Source organism: Pseudorca crassidens, chromosome 9 (genome assembly GCF_039906515.1).
Source record: "Pseudorca crassidens isolate mPseCra1 chromosome 9, mPseCra1.hap1, whole genome shotgun sequence".
Lineage (NCBI taxonomy): Eukaryota > Metazoa > Chordata > Mammalia > Artiodactyla > Delphinidae > Pseudorca > Pseudorca crassidens.
The window spans coordinates 37,352,188-37,376,804 of NC_090304.1; the positions used below are offsets into that span (position 1 = coordinate 37,352,188).

The 24,617-nt window shown below is 46.4% G+C and overlaps 1 long non-coding RNA gene across 2 annotated transcripts in view; it reads right to left on the reverse strand.

Moving 5' to 3' along the window:
• The window catches only part of LOC137230369 (uncharacterized), a 132,787-nt gene that overhangs the window by 36,868 nt on the left and 71,302 nt on the right, over positions 1 to 24,617 (reverse strand). For both annotated transcript variants that reach the window (XR_010946115.1, XR_010946116.1), the window contains exon 3: positions 5,179 to 5,505. This is a non-coding gene — a long non-coding RNA (uncharacterized lncRNA). The remainder of the gene's footprint in view (positions 1 to 5,178; positions 5,506 to 24,617) is intronic.

The window sequence follows — 24,617 nt, forward strand, 5'->3', positions numbered from 1 at the left end:
GTGATAGTTTTAAGCCTTTCAATGTGATAAAGCAAGTGGCTAGGGTCCCAGGCTGGTGGTGGACTTCAGGAAGACTGACTCAACACAGCTGGCAGGCAGGGGACAATATGCATTACCGGTCTTCGAAGGACAGTTTAGTGCATTCAGAGCTCAGATTATTTGATTGGAAGAGGGCACTTTAGGGGCCCAGCCCTTTGAAATTCAATTGTAAACCTAATGGGTTCCATTTATTTCAGGTTTCATCTTTTTCCCAGATGAGACCCAAGGTCAGAACCTGTTGTTTCACATTCTCTGCTTCTGTAAGTGTGGAAGAAACCAGCCCCTGTGAAAGGCCACTCACTGGGTGAGGTCGGCAAAGGAGGAAAGGAGCTGATGCGAGCGTTGTTAATCACTCCCCGGTGATTTCTTCATCGATGAAGACTTTCCCAAATACCACCTAGAAACTAGAATAACCAGGACTGTGCCCTTCTGAACTACCGTCCTCAGGATGGATGGCTCTGAGTCACCCTCTCCAGAGATTTCCAGGGCTGATCAAGACTGTCAGAGCTAAAGGGAACTCCCAAGTTGCCCTCTTCCAGCCTTTGGGCCTCGTGGAGACAGCTGTCTGACACCCCAGAGACAGGGTGCTCACTCCCTCATGTTGTTGGACACTCTCCAGCCACCATCTGCCTCCAGGTGATTCTCTCTCACTGCTCATGGGGTCTCCAGCACCACTGGTATCATGTCAACTTCAAGACACCCCTTCCCAAGACTAAATTCCCCATATTAGAGGGCAAACCAAAAGTACAACCAAAAGTGCATGGCTTTAGGCATCAGAAAGAAAGGCTTGAATTCAAACCCTGGATCAATAACTCATCAGCTGTGTGACTTTGGGAAATTTAATTAACCTCTCTGACCTTCAGTGTGCTTATCTTTAAAACAAATAATAATCATCAGTACCTTTCTGGATTGTTGTTAGGATGCAAACTAACATAGAGAACGTGCTTGCACATAGCAGGCATTCAATAACCAGTAGTCTTTATATGGCAAGACTCATTCATTTTAGTAAACATGTATTGAGGGTTTACTTTGTGCCAGGTGCTCTGCTGGGTGCTGCACACAGGAGAGCAGAAAAGAGGAGTGGAAAGACAATGGGCTTTGGTGTCAAAGACCTGCGTTCTAATCCAAACTCAACCATTTACCAACCTGGTAACCTTGGACAGTGGACTGACTGAGCCTCCCTGGACCTCCCTTATCTCATCTCTGCACAGGGATGGTGTAGGAGTTAAATGAGATCATGTACATCAAGTGCTGAACCCAGGTCCTCGCTCAGCATGAATGCTGAGTAAGTGGGAGCCGCACTGCAAGATTCAGGGATGCTGAGTACGTGAAGAAGTTAATGCAAGGCCGAGTTCAGGCAGGACAGGGGATATTTTATTATGCAGAAGTTAAAGTAATCTTATTTAATGTTATGGTTCCTGACACTGTTTGGACTGTTTCCTTTGTCTACTTATTTTCCCAGGGAAATAGACTCTTGAATATTGAGGGACAAAGCCCTGTCCCTTTAGCTTTGCCGTGTTGTCTTTGAGAATAGAAGGGGGTCAAAGCTGGGGTTCAGGGCCAGCTCCATCCAGCTTCCATTCAGAGCGGAGAAACTAAGGCAGAAGATCAGTCATGTAGGCAGGACATCAGGGAGGGGAACGGGGAAAAAGGGGCAGAAAACTCAGTAGGCACAAGGGCTCCCTGGCCCTACAAACACAGGGCAGGGACAGCACTGAGACCTCTGAGCCCATCCCTGGGGGTCATGCCCAGCTCAAGAACTGCTCAGGGCTGGGTCCATCCATCCAGGGCCTCTGTGGAGCTGAGAAAGGCAGCAGCTGACAGAGACATCATACTAATCCTAGTCTTTTTTTTTTTAATATTTTTTTTGATAAGGACCATTTTTAAAATCTTTATTGAACTTGTTGCAATATTGCTTCTGTTCTGTGTTTTCGTTTTGTGGCCACGGGGCATGTGGAATCTTAGCTCCGCAACCAGGGATGGAACTTGCACCCCCTGCACTGGAAGGCGAAGTCTTAACCACTGGGCTGCCAAGGAATTCCCAATCCTAGTCTTTCTTCGTTTGAGCCACTGGACCCGGGAGAAGCCAGGGGGAAGGAAAAGGACAGTTTCATTTTGTCCCTATCCTGGAATATCCATGCAAAGTGCCTGTCCTGCTTCTGTTTCAGGTAATATGGTAAAGGAAAGCCGTGCTTCTCAACCTATGTAAGTCCTCTGGGGTTGTATAAAAATGTAGATTCTGATTCTGTGGGTCTGGGTGGAGCCTAAAACTCTGCATCTCTAAAGAGTTCCCAGGTGATGCTGAGGCTTCCCTGAAACTCTCTGCCTAGGAAACATATCCAAATGTTAGAAAAAAATCTTTAAAAAACATATTTTTAAATCAGTGGAAGAGACTTCAAGGAAGGGGAACCTAAGGCCAGGAGTGAAGCCGGCCCCCAGTCCAAGTGGATGCATGTAAAGAAACGGTCACATTCTCTGGGGGACCCTGCACAGCCTCGTGACCTAGAACTGCTATGCATAGAACTCTGCCAGGAATGGGGGAGGGGTGACACTCAGCATTAATTCTGTACCCACGCAGGCTGGGGAGTCACACTGGAGACCCCTCCACGTAAAGCCAGGATTCAGGAAGGGCTATATCCTGAGGAAAACGGTGAGAGATAAGAACAGCAACCACACAACAAAAGAAAAACAAAAAACAAGGAAAAGTGTCTGTGCCAGGCTTGATTTGGGGTAGTTGGAGAAAAAAATTGTCCTCTGAGATTTGAGGGCTACTGGCTGACCCTTGCTTGACCAAGCAGGAGTCTGAAATGACATGGTAGCGTGGTCTTAAAACTCCCCTAAATTATCCTTTCAGTTTCAAGTGGACCCTGGTCTATTTTATGTCCTGATGCCCAGGGAAGCAATCACAAGTCCTCCTGCAGGAATGTACCTCAAGCCAAACCACACAGTATTATCATAGGATTCCCCCCCAAAAGGGCCTCACAGTCCAAATCTCAACGCATCCAAGGAAACAGACCACCACGAGTGAGAGGCAGCAGAAAACAGCACTCTGTAGAATCAGACCCACAAAGACTTCAGAGACTGGGATACAGACGATTGAACAATAATGTTAATATGTTTAAAGAAATAAAAAGAAAATTAAAAGTGAGTAAAGAGTAAGAGATTATAAAAGCGACCAGGAAGATTTGAAAAAATAATCAAAGTGCCTACTAACGATGATTACGTTTCCCCAGCTTCCTATATTGAAGGCAACACATTTTCTATTAGAAAAAAGTTTGGAACGTGCCCATCCCCTCCCTGGCCATTAAATGCAGCCTGTTCACACCTGTCCTGTGTCAGCAGCCGGGAATGTTATTGCAAATATTTTTCCAGAATCATCCCTCTGCCTCGCCCATCCTGTCTTGGGCTACTCCTCCTAGCTCTGGGATTCCCCGGCCTCCTTCTCCAGTTCCCAGATCCTACTTCTGGCCCTCTTCCTTATTTAGGTGACACATCCAGACAGTCCCTGGGTCCCCTCCCAACTCCACATGAGCCCCTCTTTCACAGTGGGACCCTCAGTCCCAGTGTGAGGGGTTGCAAACGTGACGGTGCTAGCAGCGGTTATAATCTCACCCCATTCTACCACCACCGCCTGCTTACCTGTTTACAATGCACCTTTCATGTCCGCCAGAGCACTATCGTTCTCACAAACAGAGAAGAAGGCTCACAGCCATCATCAAGTGTCTAGAAGACAACAGAACCAGGATACAAAATAGGACTCACTCCTGTGCTCCCATCTTGGCCCCGCGCTCGTTCTGCTGCTTCACAGCTGCCTCCCATTACAGCAATGCTCAATCACCAACCAGCGCTTTCTGCTCCCTTATTATGTCAAACCCTTACCAGCCTTCACTGATTGATCTGAACTGACATTTCCTTAGTCTTACCCAGTTGGTTGGGAAATCTCTGCGTCATGGCCAAATATATATTTATGGTCAAGAAAATGTTAATTTAGGTCCCATCTAGCTGAAGATAATCTGTCTCTGGCTACAATCAGTGGAGACATAAGGACAAGTTGGCTCAAGTAAGAGTCAGTGAAAGCTTAGCAGAGAAGAGGTGTGGGAGTGAGCCAGGGTCCCATGCAGATTCCCTTCCCCGTCTCAAGGCGGTATCTCAAAATCCCACAGAAAAACATTTTATTTTACTCCCAGAAACATGAAAGACCATGATACATGACAGTATGGGTATATACTACAGATACTAGGCAAATTGTGAAATTTCAGTTAGGGTTCTGTTAATTTTACTCCTGGGAGATTTTCCAGCCAGAAACTGAAAAGGAAATTTATGGGCGCCCTCTTGTGGGCATATCTAGCACTGCAGGGCCGCCCCCGGCCGCCCCCAGCCACCCCTGCGCGTGGGGGGAGTTGACGGAGACAGGCGCTGTTCTGTCTGCCTTCGCGGAGTCTGCATTCTAGTGGAGCCAGGTGGAGACAGGAACAAGCAGGTAAATGGGCAAGATCCTTTCAGATAGTGAAAGAACATAAAATAGGGTGACGTGATAGAGAGTGCCTGGGTGGAGGGGGTCTGAGTAGGGGGTACCAGTTGTGTGTTCAGGGAAGGTGGCTAGGGGAGGGGATGGCTGAGCTCAGGCCCCCAAGACAAGAAGTTACCGACCACGAGGAGATCAGGGACTAGCGTCCCAGGCAGTGCAAAGGTCTGGAGGCTGAAACGAGCTCGGAGTATCTGAGCACAGAGAAACCAGTGTGGCAGGTGACGCAGAACGAAGAGAAGACCACCGGGCAGTCAGGGCAAAGGAGGAGGCGTCTCTGGGAACACCCACCTCATGCAGGTGGGAAAACGGGGTCTGTTGTACAGACCCCGCCCCCCCATACCAGGTCCTTCAGCAAATCTAACCAGCTCCGACTCAGACCGTCCACTTCCCCCCTCTCTACAGCCACCCGCAGCCCATTGTCCTCCTCTCCTACAGCAGCTTCCTAATGGACCTCCTCGCCTCCTGCAAGGCAGAAAAGTGATCTTTTACCTGTAAATGGATAGTAGCTCACCCTTGCTTAGAACCCTTCAATGATTGTGCATTTAGAATAAACCCAACTCAGGCCGTCCTTCTCCCTCCCTCCCTCTGCTCCAGCCATAGTAGACGCTTACCTCTTTTCTGCCACAGGGCCTTTGCACTTGCGGTTCCCCACACCAAGAATGCTCTTCCCCTGGTTCTCGCCAAGTCTGGTTCCTTTTCATCCTCCAGGGCTCAGCTTAAACTTCTCAGAGAAGGCCCCAGGTTACTCCAGATCCCATCACCATGTTGATTTCCTTCATGGTACCCACCACATTGTGTAATTATTTTATTTAATCATTGTTTTCTTGCTTTTTGTCTTTTCCATCTTGGGTTTTGACCTCCACGAGGGCGGAGACTATAACACTTTTATCCACCACGGGATCTTCTGTGCCTCCCAGGTCCTGGCATTCAAGTGATATCTGTGGAATGAACAAACGAGCCCCAGGAGATGGGAGCCCATGAAGACCTTAGTGATAATGTAGCCCAGTAGCAATTTTTATTTTTAGCACAGAACCTCCTTCCAAATGAAATCTTGTACAGAACCTCAGTGCTGAGACAGCAGACGTGAGCCTTGCCCTCCTGGTTCTGTCTTTGTACCACCAAGAGCCCTGAGTGAGCTGAGGGTGCTACGGGCTCTTAAGAAATCCCCCCGCCCCGCCCCCGGTGGCTGAGTTGTCCTGAACGGCCCCTCAGCCCGGCATTTCTCTGGCTGTTGCCCCTGCTTTGATCCTTAGAACAGAAGCAGGATGGAACATGGCATTTCGGACTGTCATAAGCAATTTAGGAAGTGCTTAGAGTTAAACGTTTTGGAGGAAATTTACACTCGGAAACATATTTGGGAACCTGATGATTTACTCCTGGGGGGGCGGGTGTGAGCACGGTGGTTTTCACTTCAAAGAGCAGCGAATGATTGTGGGCTCAGGCAAACTGGGAGAATTCCCTGGAAGCCCTGTGTACCCAGGAGAGGGGGCGTGGACCACCCGCTTCTGACACCAGGCAGCACAGCCCAGTGGGCCCAAATGGAGCATGAGACAGCAGAGGCTGGGCTCACAGGGCATCTGGGTGCCTTGGGAAGGGGCCTACGTGTGTTGGACATCTTTTATGCCCCACTTCACATATCCTAGGCTTACCTTTTTACCTTGGCCATTGCTGTGGCAACGGGCGCTACAATAATTACACAGAGTATCTCTTGCTTTCTGATGGCTACTTATTAGCTGTGTGATCTTGGGCAAGTTGCTTAACCTCTCTGTCTCTCACTTTCATCATCTGGAAAACGGGGGTGATAATGGTACTCCCTTCATATGGCTGTAGTGAAGATTATACAAGTTAATACATGTGAAGTGCTTGTAACAGTGCCTGGCACAGAGTACGTACTACCAAAAAGAGAGATGTAACTATTATTATTATTATTATTATTACTCTATCTAGGGCTGGGTGCTAGAGGAGAGAGATGGGCCTCCTAACTCCGAGTCTGCTAAGTTGGGGCCTGCCGTGGACGGGAGTTGACTGCAGACCTCGGGCCTATGGTTGGGAGTGGGGCAGGGGAGCACAGGAACTACCATTTCTCGAAGGTGTAGAATTTCAGAAAACTCTCAGGGAGAAGACACTCTTGCTATCTCCTTTTTAGACGTGAGGAAACCAGGCTTAGAGAGGTAGCGAGTGTTGCCCGAGGTCCCGTGGCCAGGAGTGGCTGACCAGGGCTCCAGCCAGACCCGGCAAGCCTGGACCTGGTGCCCATGGACACCGTGGGAGGCTGCAGAGACCAGAGAGGAAAGGATGTCTCCCTATCGCTCCTTGATTGGTAGTGTCCAGAGATGGTGGAGAGGTGCCTCCCAGCCGTCCAAACACAGGGGATTGCCTGTCTGGGCTGAGAGGAAGGTGGGCCCTGAACCCTGCCTGCCTGAAGTCCAACCAGAGGGCCGGGCTCTGGGGCATGAGGGTGGGGCAGAGGGGCTGTTGGAAAGAGCACTGGGCCAGGCAGGAGTCAGGAGCCGGATTTCAGGCCTGGCTTCCTGTGCAAATACCAGCACCAAAAACAGGGCCCTCCAGGCAACGGGTGCTCAATCAATATTTGCTGAACAAATGGATGAATGAACCAATGACTGAATGACGTGGTCCCTGCTCTTGGGGAGTTTCCAACCTGGAGGACAGACTCATGAATGTCATTATAGAGCAGGATGTGCTGTGTCACTTCTATGGGGTGGCTCGCAGGGGCTGCAGGAGTCAGCCGAGGAAAGCGCCCTGTGAGCCAGGACGTATTCCAAGAAGGGAACTTGACTGGGCCTAAAGGATAAAGGCGGATCCAGGTGGCAGAGAAGAGTGGCAAGCACAGAGCAATGGCAGGCCTGCACACAGAGTGCCTCTGAGGCAGGAACAGTTCAGCGTTTGAAAGGCATGTGAGAAGGTGGCTCGATACTGCACAGACCTTTATACTCTGGAACATATTCTGCTCCAGCAAGCCCCTCCCCTCCATTCTCCTAAAGCATAACTGCAAACTGCACAGTTATCTGTAAACTGGGCATGCGCCCAGCTCCCTGGTACTGGTTTCCTTTTTTTTAAAAAAATTATTTATTTATTTTTGGCTGTGTTGGGTCCCCGTTGCTGCACGCAGGCTTTCTCTGGTTGCGGCGAGCGGGGGCTACTCTTTGTTGCGGTGCATGGGGCTTCTCATTGCCGTGGCTTCTCTTGTTGCGGAGCACAGGCTCCAGGCGCGCGGGCTTCGGTAGTTGTGGCACGTGGGCTCAGCAGTTGTGGCTCGTGGGCTCTAGAGCGCAGGCTCAGTAGTTGCGGCGCACGGGCTTAGTTGCTCTGTGGCATGTGGGATCCTCCCGGACCAGGGCTCGAACCCATGTCCCCTGCATTGGCAGGCGGATTCTTAACCACTGCACCACCAGGGAAGCCCCCCAGTACTGGTTTTCTTAAGTCTGGCCCCATATCAGGAGCTGGCGTAGTACAGAGAACTGTAGGGCCCCAGCCCCACGGGTGTCCTCCTTCCAGCAACTCCCGCCTCAGGGAGCTGCAGGCCGAAGCTGAACTCAGGCCTGGGCCTGCACCTTTGCCCTCCCCCTCCTCAGCCACCTGCCCAACCCATCACCACGGCGTTCACACACCCCCTACCCGCCCTGCACTGGCCAAACATGGCAGAGGGAAGCCAGAGAAAACCAGACTGGCAGGCCTCACCAGGTGGCAGCCAGGCCTCACCAGGAATTTGGGGAGGAGAGGGTGACATGGGAGTCACTTGGGCTCCCTGAAGCTAGGAAGCCGTGAAGGGGAACTGCCCTCAGCGGGGACCCAAGGGCCAGGAGTCTCATTCTTTTCTTCTTACCCAGTAGCCCTGTAAGAGTTGAGAGAATTATACCAGCTATAACGACGCTTTATACCTTTAGAGGGCTTTACAGTTTACAGCCCATGTTTGCACAAGGTATCTACTCTAACAGAGATGCAGCAGCAGAAGTGGAAATGGGCTCGCCCTGAAGAGCCAGTTCGGGCCCGGTGCTCTGCCCCAGAGACTCACAGGGGAAGACGTGGCCTGAGCAGCTTCAGACCCTGCTGGCCTTGGGGACTTGAATTTCAGGACCAAGATTCAGAGGCTCTGAAGTGTGGGAAAGGAATGGGATGATAAAGATGATGGCGACGAGGATGAGCGCGTTGCTGACAGTCCTAGGGCTCTTGCCATGTGCTGAGCACTCACTTGTGTTTGAGGACCTCGAAACAACCCCATAAGCGGGCACCACCATCTCACACGTGAAGAAACTGAGGGTCAGTGAGGTTAAGCAACGTAACTGGTAGCAAAGTTAGTAATCCTGTTAGATCCAGGATCTGAGACTGGGAATGACCATTCCAGAGGCTGATTTCATAGACACTGCCCTACACTGGCAGGAATAGCTGTCCTTACTACCATCCATGAATAACCACCCAGAAGTAACATGGGTCCCTTTGCTATCCTACTTCAAATTGGATCGCTTTCCAAACTTCATGGACGTCAGCCCCCTGCTGGCCAGTCAAGGGTGATACGAGCCCCACAATAATCATCGACTGCCACCTAGTGGCGCCACGTGGAATGTCACATTTCTTTTCTTTCCCCTCTTCATCCTATGTGATACTTCAAAAACCAGAAACCAAAATGTTAAAAGCTGACTCCTTGCTTCTCCCTGCTTCGACAACCTAAGAAGAACTGCAGGTAGATGCTATTCCAATATTATGAATGATGAAATGAAGACCCAAGGGAGTTAAGCAGCTTCTTAAAGGTAACACAATGAGGATTGTATATAGAAGTTAAGGGTCAGAATCATTTATTGAAAGTGTGACCCTGAGTAAGACATTTTATTATTTGTTTCTGGTGCACACCAAAAAACCCCTCTGCTACAATAACAATTTTTTCTTGGCTTTATTTAATAAAAAGTTCCTCCTTTACCCATCTAGCTCCCATGCTAGCTCTACTGTATTTCAGTTTGGTACTTGAGTGAATCTGTTTCTGGGCTGTCTTTTCTAATCTACTGGTCAGTTTGTCTCTCACTAGGTTTGTACCATATAGTCTTAACTGCTACAGCTTCATAATAAAGTGCAGATCCTCTCTCCTTATGCTTCTTTTTCAGAAGCATATTGTCTATTGTTGATGCTTCTTTGTGAATTTAAAAATCAGTTTATCAAAGCTTCACATAATCCGATTGAGATTTTTATTGGAGTTGCATTGACTATATAATAGAGAAACTGAAGAGAATTCATCTTTATAATGTTAAATTTTCCTATCCATGAACATATGCTATCACTTCATTTACTTAAGTAATCCTTAATGTCATTCAAAAAATTTTTCTTAAGTTTATACATTCCTTCAGATTTTTTCCCACAGTTCTGATATTATAAATGGTTCTTTCTAAAATTATGTTTTTAACATTTTTCTACAACTACAAAAATGCAATAATCATTTTTTTTTTTTTTTTTGCGGTACGCGGGCCTCTCACTGTTGTGGCCTCTCCCATTGTGGAGCACAGGCTCCAGATGCACAGGCTCAGCGGCCACGGCTCACGGGCCCAGCCGCTCCGCAGCATGTGGGATCTTCCCGGACCGGGGCACGAACCTGCGTCCCCTGTATCGGCAGGCGGACTCTCAACCACTGCGCCACCAGGGAAGCCCAATAATCCTTTTTATAACTAAAAACTCCTGTGTACATCTTATAACCATAAATATTAATATATCAATAACTACATTTCTTCCTTTTGGTTAGTGTTTGCCTGGTGAATCTTTTTCCATTCCTTTACTTTTAATCTTTTTGTATCCTTAGGTTTTAAATTAATATCTCATAAATAGTATATAGTTGGATCTCAATAGATTGCATTAATGGTGTAAGAGAGCCAGTAAAGAAGTACGGGGGGCACTGCTGTTTACTCAGGACAGAAGATCCCAAGAAAAGACAGATCCTGCTCTCACCACAATAAATATCCATCCACCATACAAGGAATGTAGCCATGCTAAGCGATGGGCCATAGAGGGGTAAGATGGCGACAGAGCAAGGTGGCCATAGAGAGCTTGCCAGGCAGCCACAACTGGGAGCTGTGCTGTACCTCAATGATCAGGCTGAGGCCGGACACACACACACACACACACACACACACACACACACACACACAGTGAGCTCCAGTTCTGGGCGCTCCAGTTCTGGGCGCTCCAGTTCAAGGGAGCTGTGCAGATTACAGCTGCCCCTTCTGAAAAGAGCCACCAGTAGGAACAGACACTGAGCAGGACACACAACAGCTAATGCGTTCTGGGCTTGCGTGTTAGGGTTACCAGAGCAGGAGGACGACAGAGATGCAGCACTTGTGGCTGATAGCCAGCAGGATGCTCAGGTCTAGCATGTAGGAGAAGCAGGTGGCATGGATAACAAGGGGAAGCAGTAGGAGCACAATTTTCATTCAAGACCTCATGGTTAAAGGAGAAGAGAAGCATACAGGAAAGGCGGAGGCTGTCAGCAGAGGAAAGGGATGGAGAAGCCCACTCCATCTGCCACTTGACCACAGAAAGCAATGAGCTGAGTCAGCAAAATCCAGGCTCAAGACCCCTGGAAAGCCATCAGAAGGGGTCCTCTTTTTTTTTTTTTTTTTTTTTTTGCGGTACGCGGGCCTCTCACTGCTGTGGCCTCTCCCGTCGTGGAGCACAGGCTCCGGACGCACAGGCTCAGCGGCCATGGCTCACGGGCCCAGCCGCTCCGCGGCATGTGGGATCTTCCCGGACCGGGGCACGAACCCGTGTCCCCTGCATCGGCAGGCGGATTCTCAAACACTGCGCCACCAGGGAAGCCCAAGAAGGGGTCCTCTTTATAGAGCTCCCCTAGGGTTAGAGTAGAAGCCATCAGAAGAACTCCCCTAGGGCCCGGGTGCTCAGGCAGGCTGCAGCGGCTGGGTCCACAGTCAGGGGCCTTCTAGCTATTGCTGGACATCCCTTAGAACACAAAACACGTGGAAATGCACTGGAATCTTCTTGTCACTGTCTTCACAAAGTATACAGGGGTATTTACAAACATCCTTTACTCATAAACCTCTGGTCCCCACAAGTAGCTCAGGCCCAACGCCAAGCATCCGTTCCTCCAGAGTCAGCAAGGCTACTGGGAGCTACTCTCCCCAGCCCTTTCCCTTTTCCTTTGCCTCCACACGCTTGCTACCAAAGGACCAGATGCCCGCTGCCTTTGTTCTGCATGCTCAGTTTCCCTCATAGGGCCTGCCTGCACACCCTGGAGCTGACACCAACTTCAGGGAAGTGCCTGACTCTATGACTCCAGCTCTGGATCCAGCAGAAACTCTCCAGAGACCTTCCAAGTCCTGCCCCTGCTTCTCCCATGGTCCTCACACACCTCCATGGTCCCCAGACTGAGCTGTTAACGAGAAGAATGGGGCCCTAATGAGGACCGGCAGAGATAATCCCCTCAAACTGCTGAAGGTGATGTGAAGGTCTGGGAATGAGGGCATGGATAGGAGTGACATACAGAACCAGGGACAGAAAGAAGAAAAGCAGAAATAGAGGCAGGCACAGATAAACAGAGAGGGAACAAAGACGGCAAAAGACCTAGACAGAGTCAGAGACAGGCAGACAGGGAGAACCCATCCGGCGGGCAATGGTATGGGCAAAGCGTCATCACCTTGATAGCGACACAAGAGGCTCCTTGGTCACATGGCCACCAGGGTCAGTCAGAGCAGCAGTTTGGCTGCTGACCAACCCGGGGGCGGTCCTAGTGCCTCCAGTGGTCTGTGATCGCATCCTCAGACAGTGCCCCTTTTCTGAAAAAGGTGAGATTATCAGTGCAGTTCCCTCCCCAGCAAGATCACCCAAAGGTGAAGCAGTGAAAGGGAGGGCTTTGTGGCGAGGCGGAGGGGGCAGCGCCAGCCCCAGGGAGGAGCCTACAGTTCTGTTCCCTGCTCTGTGTCTCACCTTGACGTGGCACATGCCCTCCCTGACTCTCAGTTTCCCCAAATGCAGTGTGGCCGCTAATATCCCCTCCACCTGTGAGATCTGGGCACCTGTGAGCCTTGGAGAGCAACTGATGGAGTGAAAGAAACAAATGCGGGTCAGCACAATGCGGGGAGCTTCAGGAAAGAAAGGAACACCGATGCCTTTCACAGCACAGAGGTTGCTAGCACTGAATTGAATACGACCAGATCAAACAGGAAAAATCAGCCAGAGTTGTACTCAGTTAATCCAAGCCTACCGACTACGCACACACGTGTGTCCAGAATGTAACTTTTAACAGGCACTGGGATTTCTGTCTGTGATGCTCACTCCTTATAATCAGTGCCTGCCACAGTGCCCTGCACAAAGCAGCCATTCAAGAAATATTTGTGAATGAATTTATGTGATGCTTGGAGGAAAAAGAAATTCCAACGAGGAAAACTAGAGCATTGGTTGTCCCAAGTTTTTCATTCCCAGAATCCCCCCAGACCATGCTCCCTGACAGCAGATCTGAACAGCTGACAGATGGAAGGACACGGTATGAAGGACCAGAGAGGAGCTGGCTCTCCCCACTCAGATGAACCTGGCCGCAGGCTTCCCTGACCACTCAGCTGCTAAGAGCCCTGGAACTCCTGCCTCCAGGATCCTCTGACTTTCTGAGGAGCCCTTGTCCGAACAAGAGCAGATTGACCTAAATGACAAAGGATGGGAAGAAAGGAATTCAATAAGCCTTCTTTCTCCTCTACTCCAGTAGAAAGTCAGCTCAGAACTGCCTTGAAGCAGGAGGTCCTTCCTGGAGCCCCTGACTCTGTAGTAAACTTCTGGTCCTCTGGCTGGGAGAGCCCTGGAGAAGCTGCTGCCTTATCTGGTGTTGCCAAGAATCTGAGAAGCCGTGTGATTTCCTATTCAAGGATCATGGTTGCTCTCACAAGGGAGGCTCCAACCTCTTGCCCTCCTCAGCTCTCCCCAGCTTAACTCCTCTTTCCCTCGCTGAAGTCATATAACTGTTTCTCCTTCCATCCAACCAGTTCAGACTAACTTTGATCCAGTCCTCCAGCACCCCATGGCAGGGCCACCATAGATCAACCGTCATTCTGATTACGCACCCTTAGTCTTCCATCCCTGGTCAAGAAGAGACAAGAGGGACTTCCCTGTTGGTTCAGTGGTTAAGACTCTGTGCTCTCAACACAGGGGGCACGGGTTCGATCCCTGGGCAGGGAACTAACATTCCACATGCCGCAACACACAGCCAAAAAAATAAAATAAAATAAGGCTACAATCTTTAAAAAAAAAAAGAAGAAGAAGAAGAGACAAGAGATTGGTGAAGCCCATTTTCCAAAGGGGTTTTTATAGGAAGGATCCTGCAACCCAGGGACCTTTCTGTCCCCACCTCCAACCCCAGCGTATTCTGCTTCCACTTTCCTGGACTCCCCTGTGACTCTCCATGTCACTGTGGCCTGCTCCCCCACTCTCTCAATACACTGCTTCCCAAATAGTACAGGTATTGGGAAACTAATCTAAGTCAACTACAGGTACATTCTATTTCCCACAAGGGCTGGGCTTCTTAACTGTTGGGTACATTTTAAAGTGGACTTTAACCTGTCAAGTTTTCTTTGCCTTCATTTTGTTTTGCTCTTCTATTGGCAGATGTTTCTCACAGTGAAGCTTTAAAAGTTCTCTGCCCAGAATGACTTCCCAACCTTCACCTCTCCAAGTCATCTATTCAATCACTAATTCACTCATGCTTGCAGATACAAGTGTATGCACTTCAAAAAAAAATTGCTGAGCACGGGGTCAGGCACTATCCCAGGCCCTGGGACTCAAAGACATCTTCGTTATTCTCAAAGAGCTCATAGTGCAGTGGGAGAGAAATCATGTCCTCAGATGCTTAAAGTACTGTGTGATAAATGCTTTGATATGGACACATGTATGGCTGTGTGAGCAAAGGAAAGGCCCAAATGAAATTCATTTTGGCAAAAATGGGACATTATTGGTTCAAATAACTCGGTGTCTGCAAGAGAACCTGGCTCCAGGCATACTGTCCTTTATAGGGACTTTCTAAATGACACTGCCCCGCATTCTCAATTCTAACGGAAAGAATTCATAACAAAATTTGGGGCCACGGAGAGGAGCCTACGTTGATGAGAATATCACAATGATGAGAAGGGGAGCCTCCAGGAACCATAAAGGACCTAATGAATGACAGTCATCCTGGGATCAAGTTTGGCCTCAGAGAGATCCCCATTTGAGGTCTCCACTCTCTTTGGAACAAAACAAATCCAAGGAGAGGGGAGGGTACGTGAAGGAAAGAAGCCTCCACACGTACCAGGGGTTTCATTTTAGATTCATCACAGCTGGAAAGCATCTCATTTTAAGGATAAGGAACTAGGACAAAACAGGTTCCACAATTAATAATTATCAAACTGGAAATATATTACATATTACAAAACAGCATAAATAGTTGTATACTTTGTATGCATGTATCATAGTATTCATGCAGTTGTTTCCATGTGACGAGAGATTTATAGTTTCATCTATATTCTATATATTCTCCTCCCAGCAGCCTGAGAGACTCTTCTGAAGTGCAGAGCTGATCAAGTTACTTCCTTGCTTAAATTCCTTAAATGGACCCCTTTGCTCTCAGAAGGAAACTCGTATTTCCTAGTATGACTACTACAAGCCCTGCATGATCTAGCAAGGGTAGAAGATAAAGTTTTAGGACAACCCAAAAGTGGGAAGTCTAACAGGGGTGCCCCATGAAAAATTGAGACCTCAAAGACTAACCTTGGTGTAGTTTTCATTAGTGAGAAATAAAACCACCAAGAAATTGACCAAGCTTGGATGTAGGTGAAGAGAAATTTTCTCTTGAGAATTTGTAGCCACAAGACACACTGTGGTCCAAACTCACACAACCTGTTGTCTCCCTAAAACTTCAAATGACAGATGAGGTTTCTGGGGACATCCTGATAGACGAGAGCCATGTTGGGAAGTTTCCCGAGTCAATCAGCAAAAAAACCCCCACAAGTCTTCTCTAGAAGAACTCAACTATAATTCAGACCTCAAGGAATTCCCACAAATAAAGTCCCAAGGAAAGTGAGCATCTGACAGCCTAAAATTACAAATACACAAAGAAACAAGGCACCATATGAAAAGATAGAAGAAACAATAGACAGTAAAATCAGACATAGATAGACTTTGGCACTGGAATTTTCAGATGGAGAATTATAGTATTGCTATGCTTAAATAGGGTTAAAGACATAAAAGAGAATTGACAATGTGAGTCAGCATCAAGACCAAGCCAAAGCTGCCCCAGCAAATTTAAAAACAAAATCTCAAGTAGAACTTCTAGAAATTAATAATATAAAAATTGAATTTACAATTCAGTGGATGAGTTAAACAGAAGATTAGACACAGTGGAAAAGAGACCAGAAACTTAGAAGATCCATCTGTAGAAATTACCCAGAAAGCTGCCTAGGAGCCAGAGAGATGGAAAATAAGAAAAAGGTGTTAAGGGATATAGAGAGTAGAAAGAGAAACACTAACATATGTTGAATGAAACTTCTAGAAAGAGATAATAATAAAAATGATCACAGGAGCCAATAAGTATATAGTACTTACCATGTGTCCCTGTTCTGAACTATTATATAATTAACTCACTAATGTTCACAACAAACCTATAGGTAGGTCATAATGTCATCCCCGTTTTTTTTTTTTTTTTTTTGCGGTACGCAGGCCTCTCACTGCTGTGGCCTCTCCCGTTGCGGAGCACAGGCTCCGGACGCGCCGGCTCAGCGGCCATGGCTCACGGGCCCAGCCGCTCCACGGCATGTGGGATCTTCCCGGACCGGGGCACGAAGCCGTGTCCCCTGCATCGGCAGGCGGACTCTCAACCACTGCTCCACCAGGGAAGCCCTCATTATGTTTTAATTTGAATTTCCCAAATGACTTATGAAATTGAGCATATTTTCATATGCTTATTGGCTACTTGTTTTTCTTTGAAGTGTCTGTTTACCTTTTGCCTGTTTTCATTCTTTCCCTTTTTCATTATTTATTCGTAGGAGTTTTTATGTGCTAAATATAAGTACTTCGTGAGTTATGTGTATTATAAATATTCATCTAGTTGGTGGTTTGCCTATTCATTTTTAATAGATTTTCTATTTTAAAGCACTTTTAGATTTATAGAAAAATTTTGCAGAAAATACAGGGGGTTCCCATATACTCCCTCTCCCCATCCCCACTCCACTACACAGGTTTTCCTGTTACTAACATTTTCCATTAATATGGCACATCTATTGAAACTGATGAACCGATATTGACACATTATCATAAGCTGAATTCCATAGTTTACATTAGGGTTCAATCTTTGTGTTGTAAAGTTCAATGGTTTTGACAAATGCAGAATATCATGCATCTACCATTACAATATCATATAGAATACTTTCTCTGTCCCCAAAATGAATTGAATACCTAGCATATTAATCACAGTTATTTAAAATTCCCAGTCTGATAATTCCAAATATCTCAGCCATATTCTAAATTCTTATATGGAGAATCTTATGTGGGGAATCATATCTTACACGGGGGATCAATTGATTCTGTTGTTAATACTGATAAATTAAAAATTAGAAATATAAGTTTACTATTCAAATCTATAACCACTACTGATAGAATTTAGAAAAAAAAACTAAAACAAGTTGTTTCTTCTGGAGAATAGGATTCAGGAAGACTTTTACTTTTACCATTTAATTGAAACTGTCAAGAAATTGTAAACCTGTATGCGTTACTACTATGATGAAGAGAAAGGGTGGGACAGGCCATGGAGAACCTTGAATGACAAGGAAGGAGGGTGTGCTTTATTCTTGGCATTGCTGTCCAAACACACAGTTGGGCAGCAAAAGGCTCCACAACAACAATCCCTTGCAGGGACCAGCACTGAATGTGGTGGGGATGGGCAAAGGCTGAGAGATAGGAGAAGAGCTGGACCAAATGTTGAGAAACATCTCATGAGGGATCATGACTCAGAGAACTCCACACGCTCATTTGCCAGCAGGTCTCTCTACAGGAAATCACAGGGACTGTGCAGTATCTTGATAAGTCTCACCCGGGCACCAGGCTTCACCCCTGCCCCTGCTGGCACCTCTCCAAGGCAGAGAAGCATCCTCTAGAGATTGTCAATCCCATGAGACTTTTCCCTACATCATGGGTCAGCGTGTCACCTCCAGCAACAAGAATGGAGGAAAGGTACATTTATCAAATATTTATTTCCAAAGCCGCGTTGGGTTTTTCCTCTTAGTACCCATTCACATAACTCCACCTGGGGGTGGAGTATTCAGGAAGCCACAGGGGCTGCAACAGGAAAAGGCAGGAGACAGGAAGCTCCCTCCTGGCAACTCTGGGTGCTGTCAGCCTCAGCCATGAAGATCTGAATTGATGAACCAACACTGTTTATTAGACTTTATCCCTACTCTCCCCTCCTTCTCAATCATTCAAATGTGCTATCGTGGTGAGAAATCTGCTGCTGTCCTTAATTCAGGGAGCAAGATAGGGCACATGCATGCATCCCAAAGCTAAAGTGATGTGAATAATCCAGTCATCTGTTTTACTTCCTTTTCAAATGTTCTTTTCCTTTCTGTATCTCTCGGGCTCCCAGCAGGAAACAGATGGCCGAATATGTAATGATTAAAAAGAGTTTAATTAAAGGACAATTTACTAATATGAGCAGATGAGGGAAAGTTACATGGGATGATGACCTCTCCCCACGGAGGAAAGTAACAGAAGGGAGCCGTAGCATCACTAGGCTTGAAAGACAAGGGAAGGAGAAGTTACTAGAACTCAGGGAGGGCTCTGGGCTGTAGCTGTAGTTGTCACTGTGGCTGTAGGAAAGGGCCACCAGACAGGGGCTACATCCCTGTACGTAGAGTCACATCATCACAGCCTGGCAGGAGAAAGCCAGGAAGCTAAAAAAAATCCCCAAATCGCTCTCCTCCTGCCTTCCCATCACTGTTAGTGTCTCCCTTCCACTGAAAGCAACCAGGAGCCAGAGGGAAAGGGAGGCCATCATGAGACACAGAGAGATCTCCCAGGATATAGAGAAGGAAACAGAAGATGTAAATGAGAGTTCATGGCAAATGGAGAAAATCCACCTCATCTTACAGCCTCATCATAGTTGGTATTTCCTGGGACTTTCTCTATCTCATTGTGATTGGATCAATCTCTCATTGTGTCTCCTCAGTTTGTTTCTTTGTTTGTTGGTACCTCTATCTGTGTCACTTCTTTGGAATAATCTCTCACTATCATCATAAATGCCTTGAGAATGGAATGCAGATATTCTTTAAAGAGGAAGGAGTACACAGGGACTTATAAGTATTTTCAGTTTGTGATTTGAGCTTCTCTAGAAAGAAATTCATTATAAGATTGACTTAAGAGAGAAGTTACTAGGACTGGACTGGTGCCTCCAAGGCCTTAGACACCAAGGCTCTTTTAAATTGCTGCTCCCATCTGCAGAGAGGTGTAGAGAGGTGACTTTGTCCCCGACGTCCTGCGTAGCTCCTGGACACATCAGCATTCCATCCAGAGGAGAAGAGGAGGAGGAAACGCACAACCCAGGAGTTGGTTACATCACTTCTGCTCACCTCCCATTGGTCAGTGCCTAATCACATGCTGCCATACAGCATTAAGGGAGGCTGGGATAAGGATCCTTTTTCTGGTCTAAAACTCTCAGAATTATTATGTGAGAGAAGAAGACATGGATATCTGGAGCCACTAGCAGTTTCTACACCTCGGAGTATCACATTCTGAGCTCACATGAAGATTTTTTCCTGGGGGCTCCTTCCATAATAAATGATGTGGTGAAGAACAGTGGAAAAGCCTCAGGCAGGGCTCGAGGAGCCCAGAGCTGGTGTTCATTATGTCATCTCAGGGAAATCCTTTGACTCTTTAAGCCTCGGCTTCGTCCTGTGTTAAACAGGAGCATTATAACAGGTGGTCTCTCAGAGAGGGACATGTGCTAGATGCTGAGGATACAAGAGTGAACAACAACCAAAAAAACCCAGGCAGATCTAGGTGTTACTGAGCACTGACTTTAACAAGGGAGATTAAAAAAACCCAAAAGACATACACTTAAAAATTAGAGCTGCAACCTGTGTTCAGTGCCATGAATAAGAAGTACATGGTGAAGAGCGGCCAAGATAGCAAAGCAGAGACCCTGAGCTCACCTCCTCTCACAAGCACACCAAAATCACAACCATCAGTGAAAAAGACTGCAACCTGCCCGAAAAAGATCTTCTACAACTAAAGACATAAAGAAGGAACCACAACGAGATGGGTAGGAAGGGGAGACTCACGATGCAATCTAATCCCATACCCGCCAGGTGGGTGACCCACAAACTGGAGAATAATTATACTGCAGACGTTCTCCCACAGGAGTGAGAGTTCTGAGCCCCAAGTCAGGTTCCCCAGCCTGGGGGTCCAGCACTGTGAAGACAAGCCCTCAGAGCATTTGGCTTAATTGCAGGAGCCCCACAGGACTGGGAGAAATAGAGACTTCACTCTGAAAGGGTGAACACAAAATCTCACATGCACCTGGACATACGGCAAAAGCAGTAATTTGATAGGAGCCTGGGCCAGACCTAGCTGCTGGTCTTGGAGAGTCTCCTGGAGAGGTGGGGGGTGAGATGGGGGGGGATGGCTGTGGTTCACCCTGGGGACATAGACACTGGTGTCAAACATTTTTAGGAACATTCAACTGCATGAACATCGCTGCTGGTGGCTGATATCTTGGCTCATTAGCACCAAGACTGGCCCCACCAAACAGCCTGTAGGCACCAGTGCTGGAACGCCTCAGGCCAAACAACTAACTGGGCTGGGACACAGCCCCACGCATCAGCAGACAGGCTGCCAAAAGACTTCCACAGCCCACAGCTGCCTCTAGACATGCCCCTAAGCACGGCCTTGCCCACCAGAGGGCCAAGCCCCAACTCCACCCACCAGTGGGCAGGTACCAGACACAAGAAAACTACAATCCAGCAGCCTATGGACAGAGTCTGCCGACAGTAGGTCAGAGCCTACCCTCGGGCCAGCTGGGCCCTGGCCCCACCCACTAGCAGACAAATGCAACCTTTGGGATACCCTGGACCCTACACCCATCTGTGTTAGGAACTGGCCCCCTAACATCAACGATCTGAAAGAAGCTCTGGGATCCCCGGGTCCAGCAGCCAGACTCCAGGAACCAGCTCTGCCTGCCAGGAGCCTGGCACTAACCCCAGGACCTGCTTCATCTGCCAGTGGGGGGGCAGCAGTGCCAGAGTCTTCAGGACCCTGACTCCTCCCACCAGTGAGGCAGCATTAGCCCCGGGGCCACCTAGGATCCAGCAGCTAGACACCTCACCACCAGGCACCAGTAAACAGTAGCCAGCAGCATCCACGCAAGGCACGGCCCGGCAACTAACCAGACGACTGCCCATGTAGTCAGCCCACCACAGCAGAAGGACCCCTGCAGCCCTCTTAGGGGAATCCCCTAGAGCATGTAGCTTGGGTGACGAGAGGCGAGTACACTGCTGGGATGCACAGGACGCCTCCTACAGGAGGCCACTTCTCCAAGGTCAAGGAATGTAACTAACCTACCACATACATAAAAACACAAATAGCAACGTAGACAAAATGAAGCAGCAGAGGAATATGTTCCAGACGAAGGAACAAGATAAAACCCCAGAAGAAGAACTAAGTGAAGTGGGGATAGGCAATCTACCTAAGACAGAGTTCAGAGTGATGATGAGTATTATTGGTTGTAGGTTTTTCCCTTTCATCACTTGAAATATATGGTGCCACTCCCTTCTGGCCTGCAGGAGAAAGGATGCACAGAGTGAGAAGTTATAAGTTTTTAACAAAAAGTTAGAAAATATAAAGAACAACCAAACAGAGATGAAGAACACAATAACTGAAATGAAAAACAAACTAGAAGGAATCAATAGTAGACTAAATGATACAGAAGAATGGATGAGTGAGCTGGAAGACTGAGTAGTGGAAATCACTGCTGCTGAACAGAAAAAAGCAAAAAGAGTGAAAAGAAATGAGGACAGTTTAAGAGACCTTTGGGACAACATCAAGTGCACTAAGATTCACATTATAGGTGTCCCAGAAGGAGAAAAGAGAAAAAAGCGGCCTGAGAAAATATTGAAAGAGATAATAGCTGAAAACCTCCCTAACCTGGGAAAGGAAATGGTCCCCCAAGTCCGGGAAGCACAGAGGCTCATGCAGGCTTAACCTAAAGAGGAACAGAACAAGATACATTGTAATCAAAATGACAAAAATTGAAAGTAAAGAGAGAATACTAAAAGCAGCAAGGGAAAAGCAACAAATAACATACAATGGAACTCCCATGAGGCTATCAGCTGATTTTTTCAGCAGAAACTGCAGGCCAGAAGGGAGTATATTTAAAGTGATAAAAGGGAAAAACCTACAACCAATAATGCTCTACCCAACAAGGTTCGCATTCAGATTTGATGGAGAAATCAAAACCTTCACAGACAAGCGAAAGCTAAAAGAATTCGGCACCACCAAACCAGCTTTACAACAAATGTTAAAGGAACTTCTCTAGGCAAGAAAGAAAAGGCCATAACTAGAAACAAGAAAATTGCAAAATGAGAAAGTTCACCAGTAGGCAAACATACAGTAAAGGCAGGAAATCATCTACACACAAAGTTAGTAAGGAGGTTAAAAGACAAAAGCAGTAAAATCATCTGTACCCACAATAAGCAGTTAAGGTATACACGGAACAATTATATGTAAAATATGGTACTGAAAACAGTAAGCATGAGGGGAGGAGAATACAAATGCAGGATTTTTTTTTTTTTTTTTTTTTTTTTTTGCGGTACGAGGGCCTCTCACTGTTGTGGCCTCCCCCGTTGTGGAGCACAGGCTCCGGACGTGCAGGCTCAGCGGCCATGGCTCACAGGCCCAGCTGCTCCACGGCATGTGGGATCTTCCCAGACCAGGGCACGAACCCATGTCCCCTGCATCGGCAGGCGGACTCTCAACCACTGCGCCACCAGGGAAGCCCCAAATGCAGGATTTTTAAAGTGCATTTGAAATTAAGAGATCAGCAACTTAAAACAATCATATATATATATATAGATAGATAGATTTATAGATATATATATAGACTGCTATACAAAAACCTCATGGTAACCACAAACCAAAAATCTATAATAGATATACACACAAAAAAGGAAAAAGAATCCAAACATAACACTAAAGATAGTCATCAAATCACAACAGAAGAGAAGAAAAGATGAAAGGGGGAAAAAGACCTACAAAAACAAATCTGAACAATTAACAAAATGGCAATAAGAACATAGATATCGATAATTACCTTAAATGTAAGTGAACTAAATGCTCCAACCAAAAGACACAGATTGGCTGAATGGATACAAAAACAGGCTGTGTATACATGCTGCCTGCAAGAGACTCACTTCAGATCTAGAGACACATAAAGACTGAAAGGGAGGGGATGGAAAAAGGTATTCCACACAAATGGAAATCAAAAGAAAGCTGGAGTAGCAATACTTGTATCAGCCAAAATAGACTGTAAAATAAAGACTGTTATAAGACGCAAAGAAGGACACTACATAATGCTTAAGGGATCACTCCATGAAGAAGATATAACAATTGTAAATATATATGGACCCAACATAGGAGCACATCAAAGTATAAGGCAAATATTAACAGACATAAAAGGAAAAATCAACAATGACACAATAATAGTAGGGGACTTTAACACCTCACTTACATCAATGGACAGATCATCTAGACAGAAAATCAATAAGGAAAACTAGACCTTAAATGACACATTAGACCAAATGGTCTATAGAAAGCATTCCATCCAAAAGCAGCAGAATACACATTCTTTTCAAGTGCACATGGAACACTCTCCAGGATAGATCACATCCTAGGCCACAGAACAGGCCTCAGTAAATTTAAGAAAACTGACATTATATCAAGCATCTTTTCTGACCAGAGCACTATGAGATTAGAAATCAACTACAAGAAAAAAATGCAAAAAACACAACATTAGGAGGCTAAACAATATGTTACTAAACAACGAATGGACCACTGAAGAAATCAAAGAGGAAATAAATATCTAGAGACAAATGAAATCAAAACACAAGATGATCCAAAACCTATGGGATGCAGCAAAAGCAATTCTAAGAGGGAAGTTTATAATGATACAAACTTACCTCAGGAGTGTATCACCTCACACCAGTCAAAATGGCCATCGTCAAAAAGTCTACAAACAATAAATGCTGGAAAGGGTGTGGAGAAAAGGGAACACTCCCACACTATTGGTGGGAATGTAAATTGGTACACCCACTATGGAGAACAGTATGGACATTCCTTAAAAAACTAAAAATAGAGCTACCATATGATCCAGCAATCCCACTCCCGGGCATATATCTGGAGAAAACCATGGTTCGAAAGGATACAAGCACCCCAAAGTTCATTGCAGCACTGTTTACGATAGCCAAGACATGGAAACAACCTAAATATCCATTGACAGATGAATCGATAAAGATGTGGTACATATATACAATGGAATATTACTCAGCCATTAAAAAAATGAAATAATGCCATTTGCAGCAACATGGATGGACCTGGAGATTATCACACTAAGTGAAGTAAGTCAGACAGAGAAAGACAAATATCATATATATAGCTTATATGCAGAATCTTAAAAAATGATACAAATGAATTTATTTACACAACAGAAACAGACTCATAGACTTAGAAAACAAACTTATGGTTACCAAAGGAGAAAGGTGGGGGGAGGTATAAGTTGGGAGTTTGGGATTGACATACACACACTACTATATTTAAAATAGATAACAAACAAGGAACTACTGTATAGCACAGGGAACTCTGCTCAATATTCTGTAATAACCTAAATGGGAAAAGAATTTGAAAAAGAATAGATATGTGTATATGTATAACTGAATTACTTTGCTGTACACCTGAAACTAACACAACATTGTTAAATCAACTATACTCCAATATAAATTTTTTTTTTAATTTAAAGCACTATATATTGGTCAAAATGCTT